Genomic DNA, 21197 nt, shown 5'->3' on the forward strand with positions numbered 1-21197 from the left:
GAACAGTATCTCTTTTGAACACAGATGCAAAAATTCTAAACAAAATATCTGCGGTTAAATTCAACAATGTATAAAAAGAATTCTATACCACAATGAAGGGGTATATTCCAGGAAATCAAGGCTGGTTCTAAAATTCATAAATGTAACCCACCACATCAAAAGAATAAAGAAGAAAAATCATATAATCATACCAACAGAAGAAAAAGCATTTGACAAAATCTAATACCTATTCATGAGCTTCCCTTGTAGCTCAGATGGTAAAGAGTCTGCCTGCAGTGCAGGAGACCCAGGTTCGATCCCTGGGTCAGGAAGATCCCCTGGAGAAAGAAATGGCAACCCACTCCAGTATTCTTTCCTGGAAAATCCCATGAATGGAGGAGCTTGGCAAGCTACAGTCCATGGGGTCACAAACAGTCGGATACGACTGAGCGACTTCACTATTACCTATTCATGATTAAAAAATTTTTTAAACTCAGAAAACTAGAAACAGAATTTGAGAATAGGAATTCCTCAATCTGATACAGAACACCTTAAAAAAAAAGTCTATGGTTAACATTATACTTAAAGGTAAAAAACTGGATTTCTTTTTTTAATTTAATTGCTCATTCATGTAGGACTCTTTGAGACCCCATGGACCCCGCCAGGCTCCTCTGTCCATGGGGATTCTCCAGGCAAGAATACTGGATTGGGTTGCCATGCCCTCCCCCAGGGGATCTTCCCAACCCAGAGATTGAACCCAGGTCTCCCCCATGGAGGATTCTTTACTGTCTGAGCCACCAAGGAAGCCCATGAATACTGGAGCACTCCCTTCTCCAGGGGATCCCCCCAACTCAGGAATCAAATTGGGATCTCCTGTATTGGAGGCAGATTCTTTACCAACTAAGCTACAAGGGAAGCCCAAAAAACTGGATACTTTCCAGTTCAGAGACAAGGTAATAAACATGTCTTCTTACCACTCCTATTCAATACCATACTGGAAGTTCTAGCTATTGCAGTAAGACAACAAAAGAAATTAGAGAGTACAGAGATGGTTAAAAGAAGAAAACTGCTTTTGTTTGCAAATGAGATGATTTATAAATTCCCACCAAGTGGACCAAAAAAAAAAAAAAACCTCCTAGTTGATACAGTTGTTTCTATTTGGGTATAAATCAATAATTTTGATACTGCTATACACATATACATACTGGAATTGAACAGCCAAGTAAATGGATGGTACATGGCAGGAGGCAGGCTTCTCGCTGTTGGAGGAAATTTATGACCAATTAGGGCAGGATGCCAGAATGATTCATGTGGTAATGGATTAAAATAGAAGACAGTAAGAACTCATATTAACTTTACTACTGACATAGATGGTTACACAAAGAAATATTTATAGACATGTATATAGACACATTTATACACGTGTGTTAATATATACACATTCATTTTTTTTTTACTCTGTCTGCTCAGAGTGCCTAAAAGAAACCATATCCCAGAAGCAACAAGCACATTTAGCACCAAGATTTTATTATCTTTATTGGAGCACATTTAGTACCCAGATCTTATCATCTTTACTGGAGAATTAGCACCATTCTCCAATAAACTGAAAGAGGACTCCCTGAAGAAATGGCTGATTCTAGGTCTGGGACAGAAAGTACACAAGATGAGCTGGGGGCATCTTGCAGTGCCAAAAAGTAAAGACAGCCTCAAAAGCAAAATCGCCCACTGTGACAGAGGCAGTCAGAGGGCACAGCAGCCAGCTGAGACAGGTCTCAATAACCAAAGCTGGAAAAATCTACACAGAACACTTTAAATACCTATAAATCTACACTGATATTAATGACTGAATAAATTAACAACTGGGAGAAGAGACACATCTCTTGTGCAGAAGGCTGCTAAATAACTACTGTACCCTCCCCTCAAGGAGAAAGGGTGTAACTCCGCATTCTTCAAGGCTGCACACAGTGACTCCTTCCCAACAGTATACACAACCAGGTAAGGGGTGAGTGGGAGATCTGACAAGCATGACCTCAACCCGGCCATCAAGGCCACCATCAACAGTCGTAAATCATGCTCATGGAATATTCCCTTGATATTATGGATGAAAATGGCACTTAACCTCTGTGATCTTCCTCTCTAAAACCCATGTGTGCTGGGCTTAGTCGCTCAGTCGTGTCTGACTCTTTACGACATGCACTGTAGCCTGCCAGGCTCCTCTGTCCATGGGGATTCTCCAGGCAAGAATACCAGAGTGGGCTGCCATTTCCTTCTCCAGGAGATCTTTCCAACCCAGGGATCAAATCCAGGTCTCCCTCATTGCAGGCGGATTCTTTATCGTCTAAGCCACAGGGAAGCTAAAACCTATAACTCTAGTCTAAAAATAAGAAAAACACCAAATTCCAATAAAGGGATATCCTACAAAACATCTCAAAACTACCAAGGTCATCAAAACATTCAAGAAATGTCTGAGAAACTCAAAGCCAAGAAGATCCTGAGGAGACGTGACAACTAAACGTGCCGTGGCCTCCTGGATGGCACACCTGAAGCAGAAAAGGACACCAGATCAAAGGAAAACGGAATGAATAACGGGCTTTAGCCAATACTACTATATCAGTATTATTCACTCATTATGAGAAATGTACCATCGTAACGGAGGATCTAGGGAACAGAAGAAACTGGGTGCAGGGTTTATGGGAACTCTCGTAATATGCTCTTGTCTTTTTTCTATAAATCTAAAATTCCTAAAAAATAAAGCCTAGGAAAAAAAGGAACAGTGACTAAACGACTGCAAACCCCATCCCTCCAAACCAAAAATTCCTGTGAACCAAAAGAGAGAAATAAAATTATTTGACACCTTTGGAGAAGACTAGTCACCAATTTTCAGAGCTGAAATCTAGTTCTGTGTTTCAGAGTTGAAAGAATTCTCAGAGTTAGAGTTGATACATCAAAGGAAAATAAGCATATCCGTCATCTTTTTGAACTGTACTTCAATCTCAGTTGACATAGGAAGGGTCTTTTTAACGGAGGACAGCTGGCTAATAGATCCAGAAGGATCTTGCATCACTCTGCAAGCCCAAATGAAATAACTAGTTTAGATAAGGTTCATCAATACATGCTAGAAACATCAGGTAAAATGCTTCTCGGAAACAATATTTGTAGGGTATCAAAATATCACCTCACTGGTCAACTGCTAATTGCAAAAGGGAAGGAGGAAAGTCAACTTTATAATGAACTGATTTAGTCAATATCATCTTAACCAAATGATCACATTTCAGGTAGACAATATGATATGACCTGTCTTATGTTATGAATCAATACAATGTACACAGGAACACCTAAGTCAAAAAATCTAAATATAATGCAGCCTTTAGACCCAAAGGTTAGAGATAAAAGTCAAATACCATAAGAAAACAATCAGACAAATCTAGAATGCCAAGAATATTCTATAAAATGATTGGTCTGATCTCTTCAAGAAGTTAGTATCAGAGAGAAAAATGGAGGTGGGAACAAGTTAAAAGTGACTAAACCAAATGTAACGCATGAACTTAAAATTCTGGCTCAAGAAAGCCCACTACAAATGCACAACTTGCATACAGACCAAATATTAAGGCTGTCTTCTCCCAAATATGACATTTATAAAACAATGTGTTTAATTTTAGGAGATGCTTTAGGGGTCAAATGCAGCCCCCATAAAAAAGTCTCTATTAGGAGAGAAATAAACAAATATACCAAAATGCTAACAACTGCATCCAAGTGGCAGTATTCAGGTGTTCACTGTCCTGCTCTTCCAATCTCTCTGTATGCTTGAACACTCTTAACGAAAGCTGGGGCAAGGGTAGGGGTGGAAGAAGAGTCATTAAAAAAAAAGCTGATTAAATGACCGTTTGTAAACCACCAGAAGACAGTAACAGCAGGCTCCATGGGCAGGAGTGAGAAAGAAGCACAGGTTTTCAGTCAGTCTCCTATGACATACACACTGCATGATACTAGGAAAGTAAGAACATGAAAGACACAGAATCAGTTTAAGAAAGAATTCCTATCTTCTAAAGTTTAAAGTATCAACCAAAACTCTACTGATAAAATGACCTAAGACTGAACACCTCCAACATCTCTCATTTTTTCAGAAGAAGAAAAAAGAGAGAGACTATAAAAGACGTTATTTCCCTTTTCAACTGCAATGGTTGATGAGTGATAAAAACTTTCGTAATTCTGAAATTTCAGAAATGTATGACCGCCCTGAAGGGTCAGCAGCATAAATGGATTCATGAAGACCGTAAGTTAATTTACACACATAAATACATATGAAGATGGCACACCAGATCAAAACCAGCAACATTTCATGTAACTGGTATTAACAAGGTTCACAGAATTAAGTTCTCCCTGCAATCCCTTACTATATTAGTGGCTTAGTGGCTGTGCTAGTATATAATGCTATAAGGCACAATCATGAACTCCAGCCCAAACGTCAATCCCTCCATTTAATGACTTAGACGGCTACCCTGGGGTTTCTCTGTAGAACAAATTTTAAAATTTTCTTCAACATAACTATGCAGATACTTCTCGTTGCCTCCTCCACACTACCTAGGACTCTACAGCCCTATAACTAAGACAATATCATGTCAAAAGTATGTGCTTTTGCTTTTGTATGTGACTGATCTTTTTAATTCCTGACACACATGAAAATGTTACCTTATCTTCATCTCTCCCAAACCTTGCAAAAACATCATTTTCTGACAAGTATTTCTTCCCTTTTCTAATCTTAATCCTATTTTCCTTTCTCTAATAATTGGTATAATGTATATATGATGAAGAATTGATGCTTTTGAACTGTGGTGTTGGAGAAGACTCTTGAGAGTCCCTTGGACTGCAAGGAGATCCAACCAGTCCATTCTGAAGGAGATCAGCCCTGGGATTTCTTTGGAAGGAATGATGCTGAAGCTGAAAGTCCAGTACTTTGGCCACCTCATGCGAAGAGTTGACTCATTGGAAAAGACTCTGATGCTGGGAGGGATTGGGGGCAGGAGAAGAAGGGGACGACAGAGGATGAGATGGCTGGATGGCATCACCGACTCGATGGACGTGAGTCTGAGTGAACTCCGGGAGATGGTGATGGACAAGGCGGCCTTGTGTGCTGCGATTCATGGGGTCACAAAGAGTCGGACACAACTGAGCGACTGGTGACTGATCTGATCTGATCTGATCTATGATGAATATATACCACATATATAAGAATACTGGTACTCAAACTCTCACCCTAAAATCACATACAATAGAATTTCAAATAAGGAATTTCATGACATAAGCCTTCATTAAGCTAATAAATTGCTTTCCCTTATAATAGTGAACTGCCAAGTAATACATGAGAGTTGGACCATAAATAAGGCTGAGCACCAAAGAACTGATGCTTTGGAATTGTGGTGCTAAAGACTCTGGAGAGTCCCTTGGATTACAAGGAGATCAAACCAGTCAATCCTAAAGGAAATCAACCCTGAATACTCATTGGAAGGACTGATGCTAACACTGAAGCTCCAATACTATTGGCCACCCTGATGTGAAGAGCTGACTCACTGGAAAAAGACCCTGATGATGAGAAAGATGGAAGGCAGGAGGAGACGGGGATAACAGAGGATGAGATGGTCGGATGGCATCACTGACTTCATGGACATGAATCTGAGTAAGCTCCGGGAGTTGGTGAAGGACAGGGAAGCCTGGCATGCTGCAGTCCACAGGAGTCACAAAGAATCAGACACGACTGAGCAACTGAACTGAACTGCATCACTAGCCAGTCCCTGGATTCGTCACGCTATGATTTCATTAGTAAATGGGACTTTATCTTTTTCTGCCATACCTTCACCCCAAATTTTCAAAAAAAAAAAAACACCCTTTCAGTAGTCTGTCACCATTGTCTGGCGTGAAAAGCCAATTCACTGGAAAAGACCCTGATGCTGGGAAAGATTGACGGCAAAAGGAGAAGGGAGCAACAGAGGATGACATGGTTAGATGGCATCACTGATTCAATGGACATGAATCTGAACAAACTCCAAGAGATAATGTAGGTCAGAGAAATTTGGTGTGCTGTGGTCCATGGGATCACAAAGAGTCAGACACGACTTAGCAACTCAACAACAACAACTGTAATAGAGAAGTGGGTAATTTAGACTCACTCAACTTCCCTGGTGGCTCAGACGGTAAAGCGTCTGCCTGCAATGTGGGAGACCCGGGTTCGATCCCTGGGTTGGGAAGATTTCCTGGAGAAGGAAAATGGCAACCCACTCCAGTATTCTTGCCTGGAGAATCCCACGGACGGAGAAGCCTGGTAGGCTACAGTCCATGGGGTCGCAAAGAGTCAGACACAACTGAGCGACTTCACTCACTCACTCACTCACTCTTACTGAAAGCAAAGAGAAAAACTGGACATCTCACAGGCAAAAAGAAAAAAATTATAAATACTTCTTCAAAGGCATCAGACTGCTAAAAAGGTAATAAAGCGGTATGGAGGCAAAGATCTGGGACAGTAAGAAAATCTTCAGAGGTAAGCCAGGCATGAGAGGGCCATTTTCTCAGGGTGCATCTGCCAATTCCATAAAGGTGGCTGGAAAGCTGAGCTGAACTTTTCAGATTTACAAGACTGGCGGAGAACGGGTGTTAAATATTAGAGGTAAGGAACCAACGAAGTATGGGGTTGGAGAAATAGGGGGTAATAAAACACTTGGTTTTATCTTGGGACCCCCTAGGGTAATATCCTAGGATTAAAGAAAAAATAAAATAGACCAGCCATGGCACTGCCCAGCTTGGAAACATTTTTGTCTCTAAATGGATTAAGATGATCCTTGTTAAATTATGCCTATAATTTTTCACATATAATACCTTAATAAAAAGGAAGAGAGTAAGACATGATTTAAAAAAAAAAAAGAAAGAAACTGACAACGGCCTATAGGAAAACACAGAGGATCAAGATAAGAAAGTTATCCGATACAGAAATGCTTAGTGTACCAAAAAAATTTTTTTTTAACTGTGAGCTGGCCCTGTACAAAAGTCCACTAACCTCAATCAAAATATCAAATCATGCATTTCCTAATCCTTAAATTCATCTAACTGATTCTTTAGAAATTCATAGTTGTTCTAAAACTTTGGTCCACATATATCCAAAAAGAACATGATACCTACTAAAATTAAAAAAAAATAAAGTCAGCCTTCCAATCTAAAATATATTCACGTGCCCACAGTCAGGCCCTCTCACACGCCCTATTGGTACAGTCCCCGAGGCGGGCACAGCCCGCTAAGCTGCCGCCAGAGAGAGGGTGCGGCCACAGCTCAAATCAGATGTCTGCAAGCATTTTACATCACAGCCAGTTACATATACACCTCTGTGTGTATCTGTATGTAAGAACACTCAATTGAAACACAATTTCATAAAACAGTTCTTACTATAGAAAATAAGCAAGACATGGTGACTGACATAAGGACAGACATATGGATAAATGGAATAAAAGTGAGTTGGGAAAAAAGATTTTAAAGACAACAACAGTAAGACATTTGAACAAGAAAGTACAATGTAGTTGACCCTTGAGCCCCCACCATGCAGTTGAAAATCTACATATAACTTTACAGTCGGCCCTTCTTATCCACATCCTTGGATTCATTCAACCCTGCATCTTGTATGCAGCATTACAGTTACGTATCTATTGAAAAAAATCTGCATAAAAGTGGACCAGTGCAGTTCAAACCATGTCATTCACGGGTCAACTGTTTTTCAACAAACAGTGCTGGGACAACTATATATCCATATGAAAAGAATGAAATCAGATCCCCTCCTCACATCACACACAAAGTAACTCAAAAAGAACCACAATGCTAAATGCTAAATGTAAGAGCTAAAACTATAGAACTCTTTGGAAGAGACACAGGAGTGATCTTCATGACCTTGAATTAGGCAGTGATTTCTAAGATAAAAACACCAAAAGCACAAGCAACAAAGAAAAAATAGAAACTTGTGCATGAATGCTCATGACGGCATTACTTATTACAGCCAAATGCCCATCGACTGAAGAGTGGGTAAAGAACATGTGGTATATTTGTACAAACGAATATTATTAGACCACAGAAAATGACGACATACTGACACATACTACAAGATGAACGAACCTTGAAAACATTATGCTAAGTGAAATAAGCAGCCATCACAAGAGACTACACATTACATACTGTCCAGAATAGGCACACTTATTACAGAGACAGGAGGAGAAGGTAAGTAGTCACTTGGGGCTGGGGCTGGGGCAGGAGGTGCGGTTGGGTATGTGCACAGGCAGGAACAGGAAACGACTGCTAGCTAATAAGCATGGAGTTTCTTTCAGGAGTAACAAAAATGTTCTAAAATTAGTTGTGATGATTGCAATACTTCATGAATATATGAAAAAGACTTTGTATGTGTACTTCAAATAGGTGAACTGTAATGATACGTGAATGAAATCTCAATAAAGCTGCTAAAAAATCCTTATCTTAGCCCCTTATTACTTGTGATACACCTTGACATTTTCTATTCTATTTCACTTAAAAATACAACACTAGTCATGATATCTCAAATTCCTTCTACAATCCACAAAGAGGTCTAGGCTAGCAATCCTATGTCTTGCCAAAAACACTGCCATTCTGTGTCCTCTAACAGCTGAACTGATGGCCACCTTCTCCTAGCTACTAGCAAGATTAATCTCACCACACCTTACATCCCTGAGTCCCACTCTTCCTGATCCTCTATGATTTCCCAAACTGTCACTGCCACACTGCTTGTGTATCCTCCGTTTCACTCAATTTCTCATCTGCTACCCCCCAAATCCTTTACCAGAACTTCTGAGATTTCTAACCGTGACCAGCAACAGAAAATTTATACTACCTTTCCTATTCCTTCTCATTAACTACCTTCCCTCCATTTCTCGCCCGTTGATTAGAGATGTCAGCAACTGATTCACAGTCTGTACCTTCACTCCTCTCACCATTCACGCAGACTGACTGACCCCTTTAATACTGCAGCCCCTTTAACTCTTTGGCCCCCCCTCTTCCATCTGCTCCACCTCAGCAACCCATCCCAAGGCCACACTGGACATTGTCATTGCCAGAAACTATTACATCTGTCAAATCACTACTTCAAGCATCTCACTCTGACCATCAAGTCCAACTCCCAGTTCTCTTACTTCCTGTGACCACACCAGCAACAGCTCGAGCCAGACTGTCCAATACCCAGATACCACCACCTCCTTACTATTCATCCTGACTGTAGCTCCTTTCTTGTCCACACTAGACTGCATGATTCATCACCATTCCTCTAAACGCTCCTTCTAAAATGCCCTCATTTCTCTCTTCCTTTCATTAAAAAAAAGTTTTTAATTAAAAATTTTTTATAATTGTGTTGCTTTCAGGTGTACCACATAGTGATTCACTATTTTCACATATTATATTTCATTAGAGGTGATTATAAGATAGTGGTTATAATTCCCTGTAATACATAATCTATCCTGTTGCTTATCTACTTAACGCGGAGCAGCCAGCCTCTTAAAGTCCATACCCGCCATGCCCTTCCTCCTCCTCCTCCTCCAACGGGAACCACTAGTTTCTTTTCTAGGTCTACAAGCCTCTTTCTGTTTTGCTATAGACGTTCCTCTATTTTCTGTTTTAGGTTCCACATATAAGTGCAAATGGCAGAATTTCATTCCTTTATACTGACCTAGTTTATGTGTCAACTTGGCTGGGCTACAGTTCTGTTATTTAATCAAACAGTAATCTAAGTGTCCTTGTGAAGGTTTGTAGATGCGTTTAACATCCACAACTGAATAAAGATTATCCTCATTAAAGCTGGTGGGCCTCGTTCAACCAGTTGAAAGGCCTTAAGAACACAACTGAAATTTTCCTAAGGAAGACAAAATTCTGCTTCAAGACTGCATCATCAGCTTCTGTCCAAGAGATTCTTGCCAGCCTGCCCTACAGATTTCTAACTTGTCAGTCCCCATAACTGTGTAACCAAGTGCCTTGAAATTTCTTTCTGTACACATACATACAAATGTATTTCCTGCTGATTTGCTTCTCAGGAGAACTCCGACTGATACACCTGGCAAAACCTCACTCCAGAGGAACTGAACCACCTGCCTTATCTGTGCTTGTAACTATTCAGAAAAATACTGCTGGGGGAGCCCGCAGTAATCACAAAACCAGGCTGATTGATACCACTTTAAATTCATGACTTCTAACTCTCAAATGAACCATCAATACTTCTTACCAAACTGCTTTAAACACTCCCATCCGCCTCTGGCCATACCAGTCTCACTGATAAAACAGAAACCAGGAGAGAAGATAAAACCAAAAGGACGTGCCTTCATCCTGCAGCCTCCAAACTCCCTCAGAAGGACACACAGCTTTTCTACGTTCCCTATCTGATGGAGGAAATGTCCAGCAGAGGCCAGTCTCTCTGCCTGTGTCATCTCCTTCCCTGTACATTCTCCTCTTTACCCACTGAACCCCACATTTTTCTGACCAACTCACTTCTCTGTTCCATTTCATAGACATACTAGAGAAACAGAATTTGCAAATTTTCATATAATCTGGAATTAGGGAAAGACTTGCTAACCACGGCATATAATTTAGAGGTCAGTAAAGACTAGTAAGCTTAAGGAGAAAAAAAGTCAGCATGACAAAACCATCATAAGCAAATTTAAAAGACAAACAGTAAACTGGAAAAATATTTCCAAGAAATTTCATTCAACTATTTCCTTATAAAAATAAATCTTACAAATCTAAGAAAATGAGTAACAAAGCAATAGAAACTTAGGCAAGGTTATGGATAGTTCACAATAAAAATACCAATTGCTGTTCAGTCGCTAAGGCGTGTCTGACTCTTTACAACCCCATGGACTGCAGCATGCCAGGATTCCCTGTCCTTCACTATCTCCCAGAGTTTGTTCAAACTCGTGTCTATTGATTTGGTAATGCCACTCAATCATTTTGTCCTCTGTCGTCCCCTTCTCCTCCAGCTCAGTCCTTCCCAGCACCAGGGTCTTTTCTAATGAGTTGGCTCTTCATGCCAGGTGGCCAAAGTACTGGAGCTTCAGCATCAGTCCTTCCAATGAATATTCAGGGTTGGTTTCCTTCAGGATTGACCAGTTTGATCTCCTTGTCCAAGAGACTCTCAAGAGTCTTCTCCAGCACAACAATTCGAAAGTATTGCTTCTTTGGAGCTCAGCCTTCTTTATGGTCCAACTCTCACCTCCATACAATAATCCTTAAAGAATGAAGGATGTTTAATCTCACTCATACTGGCAATGAGGAAAGAAGCAGGCATCCTTACACAGTGCTGGTGAAATGTGTAGTGGTGAAACAGACTCTACAGATGGCACTGCAGCAGTATCTATCAAAATTATAAATGCATACACACACTCTGACCGAGCAATTCCATTTTTGAAGTGTCTCCTACACATTTCGATACAAGTGTGAAATTATGTATGCATAAAGTAACCCACTGCACCATGGCTCCTGATAGCAAAGTGTTGGAAACAACTTGAATGTGCCTCAGAAAGGGGCTACTTAAATACATGCTATGCCTGTGTAACATTGGACTATTTAATCTTTCCCAAAGTCTTGTGTTGAAGCCCTAGCCAACCCCTGCATAATACCCTAGGGCAATCAGATTTACAAGAGGTCATGAGAATGGGGCCCCATGATGGCATTAGTGTCACAAAAAGAGGAAGAGAGAGCAGAGCACTCTTTCTCCATATGAAGACACAGCTAGAAGGTGACATCTGAAAGTCAGGAACAGCTCTCACTAGGAACCAAATCTCTTGGCACCTCGACCTTGAACTTCCCAGCCTCTAGAACTGTGAGAAATAAACGTTAGTTTTTTAAGCCACCTAGTTTATGGTATTTTGTTACAGCAGCCAAAGCTGAAACAAGTCCTATACCATGAAGGTACTAAAAAAAAAAAAAGGAATAAGAATAAGCTTGCTGTTTATGGACTGATAAGACTAATATGAAATCATCTCTAAGCTAGACAGTTAAGCTAAAAACAAAAGGTAAAGGGTATGTGCACGGTCTGCAACTTAAAAAAATAGGGGAGGCAAAGGACATACATACGTAAGATACACAATCTCCCACTGGCAACTGTGAAATCCATAAAGCTCCAAGAAACACAAGTTTCTCAAGTTCAGCACAAATCTATTTGGTATCAAACCTATTTGACCAAAAATTCCACAAGACTACTTATAGTCTTTATTTATCCCTACTATCTATTTATGCTTTCAATACAGCAATACTAACGTGCCTCATCACAGACTGGCACACTACCTCCTGCACGCGCTTCTTGATAATATACCAGAAGCACTACATTATCTTTTTCACAAGTCCTTCCTTCCTCCCCACCCATTAAAAAACCAAACCTTAATTCTGAAATACATCCAGACCAAAGGTTTTGGAAAGGAATTATGTATCTATATTATCTGCACACACAGTAACAACCTTTGGAAGGATTCATGGGGAACTCAACACCGTCTCCACAATAAGGAATGGAGCGGCTGGGCTGCAAGGCGTGGAAAGGAAGCTTTCTGCTGTATATTTATCTAATCGCTGGAATTCTGAATCAAATGATTATACTGCTTTGGCAAAAGATAAATAAAATGTAAATAAAATAAAATCACTAAGACTTAAATTTTCAACAGTAACAAAGCCAGACACTTTGGTTTTTTGACTGAAAAGCGACTCCTAGTCACAGGGAAATCTATACAGGGCTAGCTTTCCTTTATCTCACTTTTGGTTGGCCCAAATGGCATTTTAGAGAGACCACCCTCGCAGAAGCAAGGCAGGGAATGGCGGGCTTCCATCCCATTAACAGCTTTTAGGAAACCGCGATCTCCTGTTGTCTTTCATGCTCCATGCCAAGCAAAGCACGTGTGTCTCACAGTTTTTCTTTTCTAATGTTCTCATCAATATGATGTGGCTTAGGCCACTGAGCAACAAGTAGTAAAGCCACACTTATCAATAACAGAAAAAGGCTCAAGAAAGTGCTGCAAGCATCAATCTAACCCTCCGTATTCGGAGCTTCAATACAGTAGTTGGAGGACTCCGGGTAACAACTTGACTTGCACCTTTTCATGTGCTTATTTTGATGTCCTGTTATGTTCCAAAGTGGATTCCAAGTGACTATAAAGGTATGCCTTTTCTTCTGATTTAGATGTTAACTGATCTGTACCACACTCTCAACTTTAACCAGAAATTAGGAGAGAAGCACCCCACTCCAGCACTTTTGCCAGGAAAATCCCATGGATGGAGGAGCCTGGTGGGCTGTAGTCCATGGGGTCGCGAAGAGTCCGACTCGACTGAGTGACTTCCCTTTCACTTTTCACTTTCACGCACTGGAGAAGGAAATAGCAACCCACTCCAGTGTTCTTGCTCGGAGAATCCCAGGGACGGGGGAGCCTGGTGGGCTGCCGTCTATGGGGTCACACAGAGTTGGACACGACTGAAGTGACTTAGCAATAGCAATAGCAAAAGAGAGAAGAAGTTTTGCTTTTTGTGGTTTGTCTAGTCAGTATATTTTAAAAGGCAGGGCTAAAGATGTTTGGTTCAGAAGCCCCAAATGCCCCAACATCCAGCCAGCTCTGAAGCCTGATGCTTAAAGAAATTCCCAATGAAATGCATAACAACACTTGGTTTTGGTCCTGATTATTGGTATTAGGACCTAAACGCACTTATGTTTGTTCGTATCTTCCATTAAGTTGCACTCACTGAAAGCAGAGACTAACTTTTACTCCATGTGGCCCCCACAATCACTTAATACCTGATTTGGTACAGAGTGCCTTCTCAATAGATACTGCATGTGCAAAACGCATCACTCATAGTCGCTGTCCGCAAGAAGGAACAAGAAATTTGGTCTACCAAAATAACCACACAAACAAAACAGAGAAAAGAAAAACAGTATTTCCAGATGCTACCTAACAAGCTCTAGAAAATGGTTAATGAACTACTGTGGTTACCCAGTCTCTAACAAATTTGCACTTTTCACACAGAATCAGAGATCTCAATAAGATTAAATTTAAAAGACGTGACAGTATTCCATTTTCTTCAAATGTGGGTACACGATAAAGTTATTCACAGCTCCTGGATTCCCATTCCTTCAGATATCTGTCAAAATAAACCCAGGAAAGCTTTGGCAATTCTCTACACGGGAAAGGTAAATGTGGCAACTTTTCCTTTATTATTTGCTTTGGGAACATTTCCAAATTTTAAGGCAGAGAGGATTACTGATCCATTGTGAAATCATTTCAGAATTCAGATCAGGTGCCCTTGGCAGTGATGAGCCTACTGGCAGGGCCGCAATTGGAGACACACGGAACAGACTCGTGGACGCAGCAGGGGAAAGAGAGGGAGGGCGGATTCAGAGAGCAACCTGCAAACACACGCGTTACCATGTGGACAGAGACGGCCAGCGGGGGGCCTGCTGGGCGATGCGGGGGACAAACTCTGCTCCCCGACAACCTAGAGAGGCAGGGCGGAGGTTCAAGAGGAAGGGGATGTATGTACACCTATGGCTGATTCATGCTGACGCACGGCAGAAAGCAACACAATACTGTAAAGCAATTAACCTCCAATAAAAAAGCAAAACTTAAAAAAAAAAGAAAACAGAGGACATGATAAAATTTTAAATAAAATCCCAGAGACTCAGAGGAGAAGGGGAAAAAAAAACTGGTGTATTCTGGAGAATCTGACTGGATACTGTACATCAAATTGCTTTTAAATTTACTTGGCATTTTAAATTTGCTCCAAGTTAATAACTGGTGATAACAATAGCTAGCTAAAATGTCCTTAATACTTACATCTAGTCTTCTAGGTACTGTACACGCAGTACCTTATTTAAATCTCACAGACCTATGAGATTATGTGCTATTACTATTCTCACTTGACAGATAATATATGCAGGTCAGGAAGCAACAGTTCGAACTGGACATGGAACAACACACTGGTTCCAAATAGGAAAAGGAGTACATCAAGGCTGTATATTGTCACCCCGTTTATTTAACTTATATACAGAGTAATCATGAGAAACGCTGGACTGGAAGAAACACAAGCTGGAATCAAGATTGCCGGGAGAAATATCAATAACCTCATGACACCACCCTTATGGCAGAAAGTGAAGAGGAACTAAAAAGCCTCTTGATGAAAGTGAAAGAGGAGAGTGAAAAAGTTGGCTTAAAGCTCAACATTCAGAAAACTAAGATCATGGCATCTGGTCCCATCACTTCATGGCAAATAGATGGGGAACAGTGGAAACAGTGTCAGACTTTATTTTTGGGGGCTCCAAAATCACTGCAGATGGTGACTGCAGCCATGAAATTAAAAGACACTTACTTCTTGGAAGGAAAGTTATGACCAACCTAGACAGCATATTCAAAAGCAGAGACATTACTTTGCCAACAAAGGTCTGTCTAGTCAAGGCTATGGTTTTTCCTGTGGTCATGTATGGATGTGAGAGCTGGACTGTGAAGAAAGCTGAGCGCCAAAGAATTGATGCTTTTGAACTGTGGTGTTGGAGAAGACTCTTGAGAGTCCCTTGGACTGCAAGGAGATCCAACCAGTCTATTCTAAAGGAGATCAGCCCTGGGATTTCTTTGGAAGGACTGATGCTAAAGCTGAAACTCCAGTACTTTGGCCACCTCATGGGAAGAGTTGACTCATTGGAAAAGACTCTGATGCTGGGAGGGATTGGGGGCAGGAGGAGAAGGGGACGACAGAGGATGAGATGGCTGGATGGCATCACTGACTCGATGGACATGGGTTTGGGTGAACTCCTGGAGTTAGTGATGGACAGGGAGGCCTGGTGTGCTGCGGTTCATGGGGTCACAAAGAGTCGGACACGACTGAGCGACTGAACTGAACTGAATGCTACATATCCAGAACTGTTACATAAACTGAACTAGCCTATACCATATAGCTAGTTAGATCTGGAGTATGGACTGGAACTCAGGGCTGACTCTAATGTTCATGCTAGCAACCACAACTAAGTCTGAACACCTTAACATTGTTAAAAAATGATTACATTTTAACCAAATCCAATGCACTACAAAGGTATATGGAATGGAGACATATATCAATATTTGTGCTGCATTTGTTATACAACCCACCACCCTGAAAAAGAATGGCAGTTAATAAATACTCTAAAAGGCCCTATACATATACACACTCACATATAATTTTAAAAACTAGATTTCAATAAAATTTGGCCTTCCCAGATGTGTTCGTTTGGGAGAAGCCTCATAATCTTTTAAGAGAACATAAATTCACTGTTTAGATATGCCTTAAGTTCTATTCATGATCATAAGCTTCTTGAGGCTAATAAACTCTTCTTTTTTACATTTTCCACTAAGTATCTGAAAGCACAAAATCTCATTAGTAAGCTTGGTGCTACGGAATAAATAACATATACCAACCGAAGAATTCCTGGGGCTTTCCAGGTGTGCAGTGATAAAGAATCTGCCTGCCAAAGCAGACACCGGTTCGATCCTTGGGTTGGGAAGATTCCCTGGAGTAGGAAATGGCAACCCACTCCAGTATTCTTGCCTGGAAAATTCCACGGACAGAGGAGCCTGGCGGGCTACACTTCATAGGGTCGCACAGAGCTGGACATGACAGTACGAGGACAAAAGAACTCCTGGCTCCCAGTAAGGCTTTATAGTTGATATGTAAGTATAGATAGTACAGAAAATATTGTTTCAATAATTTTCTCTGCTTCTGTACATTACAAAGTCTAAGTTTCATTGTTGTTCTTGACACAGGATTTTGGTATCACCCAAGAAAGACTCTCTTGTCCCAGAAGGTTTTCTAAAGAACCAACTATCTGGGGAATAACCTTTCTGTTTAAAAAAAAAAAAGCTTCAACAGCCTCAGTTTACAGTTCTAACCAAAAAGACAAGCCACTTGTCTACAGCTCTAGGGCCTGTTGACAACAAAGAACTGAGAAGTTCTGTCATCTAGATCTGATTCCTGGAAATGTCTATTTCTACTATTGCCCTAATGGACAGAAGTAAGGGCAGCTTACTTTAATAAGCTCCTGTCACCTTTTCAGCAGCAAAGTTTGTTGACTCAGAACTCATTTGTGAAATCAAAGTTCAAGTTAATCTGCATTAGAGCAAGAAGACAAAGCTACTAAATATTGATGTAAAGAACCCATGACTAAGACAATTAGCATCATAGCTCACAGAAATAGGCAAATGACTTCTATCTAAAGCTATGTGCCTATAATGACTTCCTTGAACTACATGAATCAGTAAGACTACTATCCATACTACTGACTTGAGCAGAGATCTCTAGAGAGCTGGCATCTTAATATCAGACATTACTTTACACACGTGCAACAAAGCAGCTCAATTATCTGGATGACTCAAATATGTCAAAACTCAACTCACTGACAAAGTCAAGACATTAAGAATCAGGCTTCTATTCAACAAGCTTTTAATTGCAACTAGGATAATTTGGGACTAGTCACTTAATAAATTACTTCAAGTTGTTTCACTAAGCATTGAGAATCATCACAAGGTTATTTCCATAATATCAGGCACTGGGCAAACAGCTAAGATTCTAACTTCATTAATTTTGATAGAATTTACTCTTAAACTAATTTCCTTCCAAGCGACCTTTCTCCTGGGATATAAAGGATATAGTTTTTTGCTCTTCCAGTACAATTAAAGGGAGCCCTTTTCAAATTCATTAATGGAATATACTTATTATCAGAATCAGTGCTCTTTCTTCCTTTAAAGATAATGTAGAGTGGAATAAGGAGTAACTGCTATTGAGTATGGGCTGTCTTGAAAATGTTATTTTTTAAAGCCAACAGAATTTAGAAAACCAAGCAAAAAACTCTGATTTGACAAGTATAGCATGTATAGCATGACTGTGGGGATCCGTATCAGTAACCCTCACTGAAATCTGACATATTAACTAGGTAAAGCAATAAAGCTTAGTATCTCAAGATTTTCATCCTTTATGTTAATAAAGTATCATTTTATTTATTTGTTCTCTAAATCAGAGAATAAGTTCACCTCAAATTCTTTTATATCCAAAGCAAATGCTAAAATATACTAAGTGGAAAAGAGATGCAATGTGGACAAATTATTATTATTTTCAGTTTTAGGCCCATATGCCTCACCAATAGTATTAGTACAATGAAGAATTTAGAATTAAACATTTCTAACAAAAATTTTTATGCAATTTGTTTATTTTAACTTTTCTGCCTAAAAGAGTATTCAGAAACTTTTCAAGTAATATTCACAAAAGGTAATATTCACAATCAATATAGACCCTGTTGAAATATCACTGTGTGTGTGTCTGTGTGCACTTATCACACACAGACACACTCACATATTTAAAAAAATATTTTAGACAAGGTTTAATTTTAAGATAGTCAATGAGTTAGAAGTGATAGGAAAAAAATTAATACTGAAGTGATTCAAAAGCCCCTATTTTCATGACAGATAATATATATATGAATTGATCATTTAGCCATCCGGAAGTGAATTTGCTTTAGGCTTCCAAAACTATACAGAGAACATTAAAATGTTTTTGTTAAGGCTTGATGTTATCATCTCTAAAGAGCTTTTCATCAATCTGATTTTCATCGAACACTTACTATATTCCAGGCTAGATGTTAGAGACACAGATGCAAGACAGGCCTGTCCTCAAGGAAGTCACGTTTTGATTGCTTGTTACATCAGGTACACACTAAACATGTTCACTCACACATCTGACCTCCTAGGCTTAACCCACAGCAAGGGATTCAGAAGTAAATATTACAAATGACTGTAAGGAAATACATAAAAGCTGCTGTACGTTTAGACCAAATATAACCCTACTTCTTAATAAGTAAAATGTTACACTAGAAATTCCAGATATACTACTAAAAATAGTAAAATAACCCAAAGCATAACTATACCTTCTTTAACACACATCACTTATACAATCGTCTAATTTAAAGGTACATCTGTTATAGTTCAGTGTGAGTATTTTCTTCCATCAGAGGGTATTTCTCTCTGCCCTCAAACTCCATCTGGGTACAATACTGAACAGTTCCTGAATGAATGAATGAAACAAACAGATGTTCTCATTACCAAGGAGGTACTCGCTAGATGCTTTTCTTAAAACACAATGGACTGACACACCAGAATTCTACTAGAAAGATCAGTGAGTTTCAGGGGCAAAAATAGTAACCACTGCACATTGTCTGACACCGTGTAGTCAACACGTTATTAAGTTAGTTCACAGTAAACATATGATGGGAAACTTTCAGAAATTAAAACGAAAAGTGCTCATCACAGTACTTCAAAGCAGACTTGGCTCCCCTCGAAGGACAGGGAACACAAGGGCAAGACAAAGAGAAGGGAGGCTGGGGTGAAAAAGTCAAAAGGTCGCCACGGAGTGACCCTCAAGAGAAAGGCGCGCTGACCACTGAAGCTCGCGCTGAGCTGGACGGACACCTCCTGCCCAAGCCTCGAGCCCCAGCGCTTCCTCGAATCCGGGAGCTGAAGGCCACTCCAGCCTCTTTCGGCACCGCTGCCTGCGTTCGCTCAGAACATCAGCACAAAGAAACCACCGAGACACAAAACACTGTCCCCGTGGGCGCCGGGCAGGCGTCGCGACCCGGCCACCGGAGCGCTCTTTGCGGGTCCCTGCCGCCGGGAGAGGTAAGCGGGGAGCAGCGGGCCGACTAGGCGCCTTCGTCCAGACCTTCGCCGAAGTGTTTTAGAACTTGCCACCCACCTCCCGCTCCATTTTCCTCTCCCGACGTGAGCGCTGGACCCGCGCGAGGAGGGCGCGCGAGGACCGACGGGCGGAGCTGGGGCCGAGGGGGCGGCCGGGACGCGCCTGGGTCCCGCAGCCCCACGCCCCCCGGCCGGCCCCCGCCTCCTCGGCCGCTATTGTTCCCGCGCCGCCCCCGCCGGCCGCGCGCCCCCCGCCCGCCGCGCGCTCCCGTCCTCATTCCCGGGAGGGGGTCACGGCTGAGCAAAGGCGGTGGCGGCGGCACAATAACATAAACACGGCGGGGCCGCCGGCCGCCCTGGCCCTGAGGCACTTGCCGCACTCACCCGGCAGCGCAGCGAATGGCGACAGGAAAGCCCGGCGGCGGGAACCGGCGCCGTCTCGGCGGTCTCCGCAGCCGTTACCCAGCGCTGCTCGCGGCTCCGCGATCCGGGCCGCGTCGTCCGGCCTCCGCCGCTCCGCTGAGTAACAGGGACGCGGGCCGTCACCGCGCACGCCCGCTCACGTCACCGCGCAGGACCCCGCCTCCGCGCTTCGCGAGCGGCCCATGGGGCGGGGCAGCCCGGGGGCCCGGATTGCGGGGGCGGAGTCCGCAGTCCGGGGGCGGGGCTACTGCAGGGGGGTGGGCGGGCTTGCGGAGGTCGCCTGGAGGCGGAGCTACGAGAAGAGCGTGTGAGAGTCTCCAGTGAGGGGTGTGGCGGAGTGCTGAACGGGGCGGAGATTTGCTCCTGGCGCGTGGCGGCGTGTGGCCTGAGTGCCCCGCAGCTGTGTGGGGGCGGTCCGCTAGTCCTAGCCAAGGCCTCTGGGGCTCCTTGCCCCAGAGTTTGAAGGTCAGGTGCCTTAAGCCAGACCCGCCCGGGAATCTGGCACTATGGCTAGGGCTCACACCTGAGAGACAAAAAGCTCTTTACCATGACTGACAATACATTCCACTCTGAGGACACCTGCTTCGGGCTCAGCAACCCTCAAGCAAATATTCTCTTAAGCCACTTGGAAAAACCTGCCTCCTGTTTTCCCTAAGTCCACTTCCTGCAGAAGTCACTGCATTATCCTATTTGTCTCTGGGCCCCACAAGGCATGTATATGTTAGTTAGAGAAGCGACAAATTGGCAAGCCCTTAAATATCCGGCAAGAGGAAAGATGTCTAAATTACATACATGTTTGCAATAGAATACATTTTAGAAGTTTAAATACCATGTGTTCGAAGGATTCTTAACGACACAGGAAAATGTTCATCATACTTCATTAAGAGAAATAAGCAAATCTATTATACATAGATAGAATGATCCTACTTATATACTACACGTACATAGAAAAAAAAAAAAGAAACGTGGCAAATTATTTTAACAACCTAGACAGCATACTGAAAGGCAGAGACATTACTTTACAGACAAAAGTCTGTCTAGTCAAAGCTATAGTTTTTCCAGTAGTCATGT

The 21197-nt window shown here is 41.8% G+C and overlaps 1 protein-coding gene across 16 annotated transcripts in view; it reads right to left on the minus strand.

The window, feature by feature from the left end:
* Window positions 1–20228, minus strand: part of MAPK8 (mitogen-activated protein kinase 8) — a 100540-nt gene extending 80312 nt beyond the window's left edge. For all 16 annotated transcript variants that reach the window (XM_086381269.1, XM_086381271.1, XM_086381270.1 and 13 more), the window contains exon 1: window positions 20088–20228. The gene's annotated coding sequence lies outside the window, so the exon portion shown is untranslated. The remainder of the gene's footprint in view (window positions 1–20087) is intronic.
* Between the last annotated feature and the right edge of the window lie 969 nt (window positions 20229–21197).

Source organism: Bos grunniens, chromosome 28 (genome assembly GCF_055505025.1).
Source record: "Bos grunniens cultivar Pamir isolate PY7600 chromosome 28, Bosgru_T2T1.0, whole genome shotgun sequence".
Taxonomy (NCBI): Eukaryota; Metazoa; Chordata; class Mammalia; order Artiodactyla; family Bovidae; genus Bos; species Bos grunniens.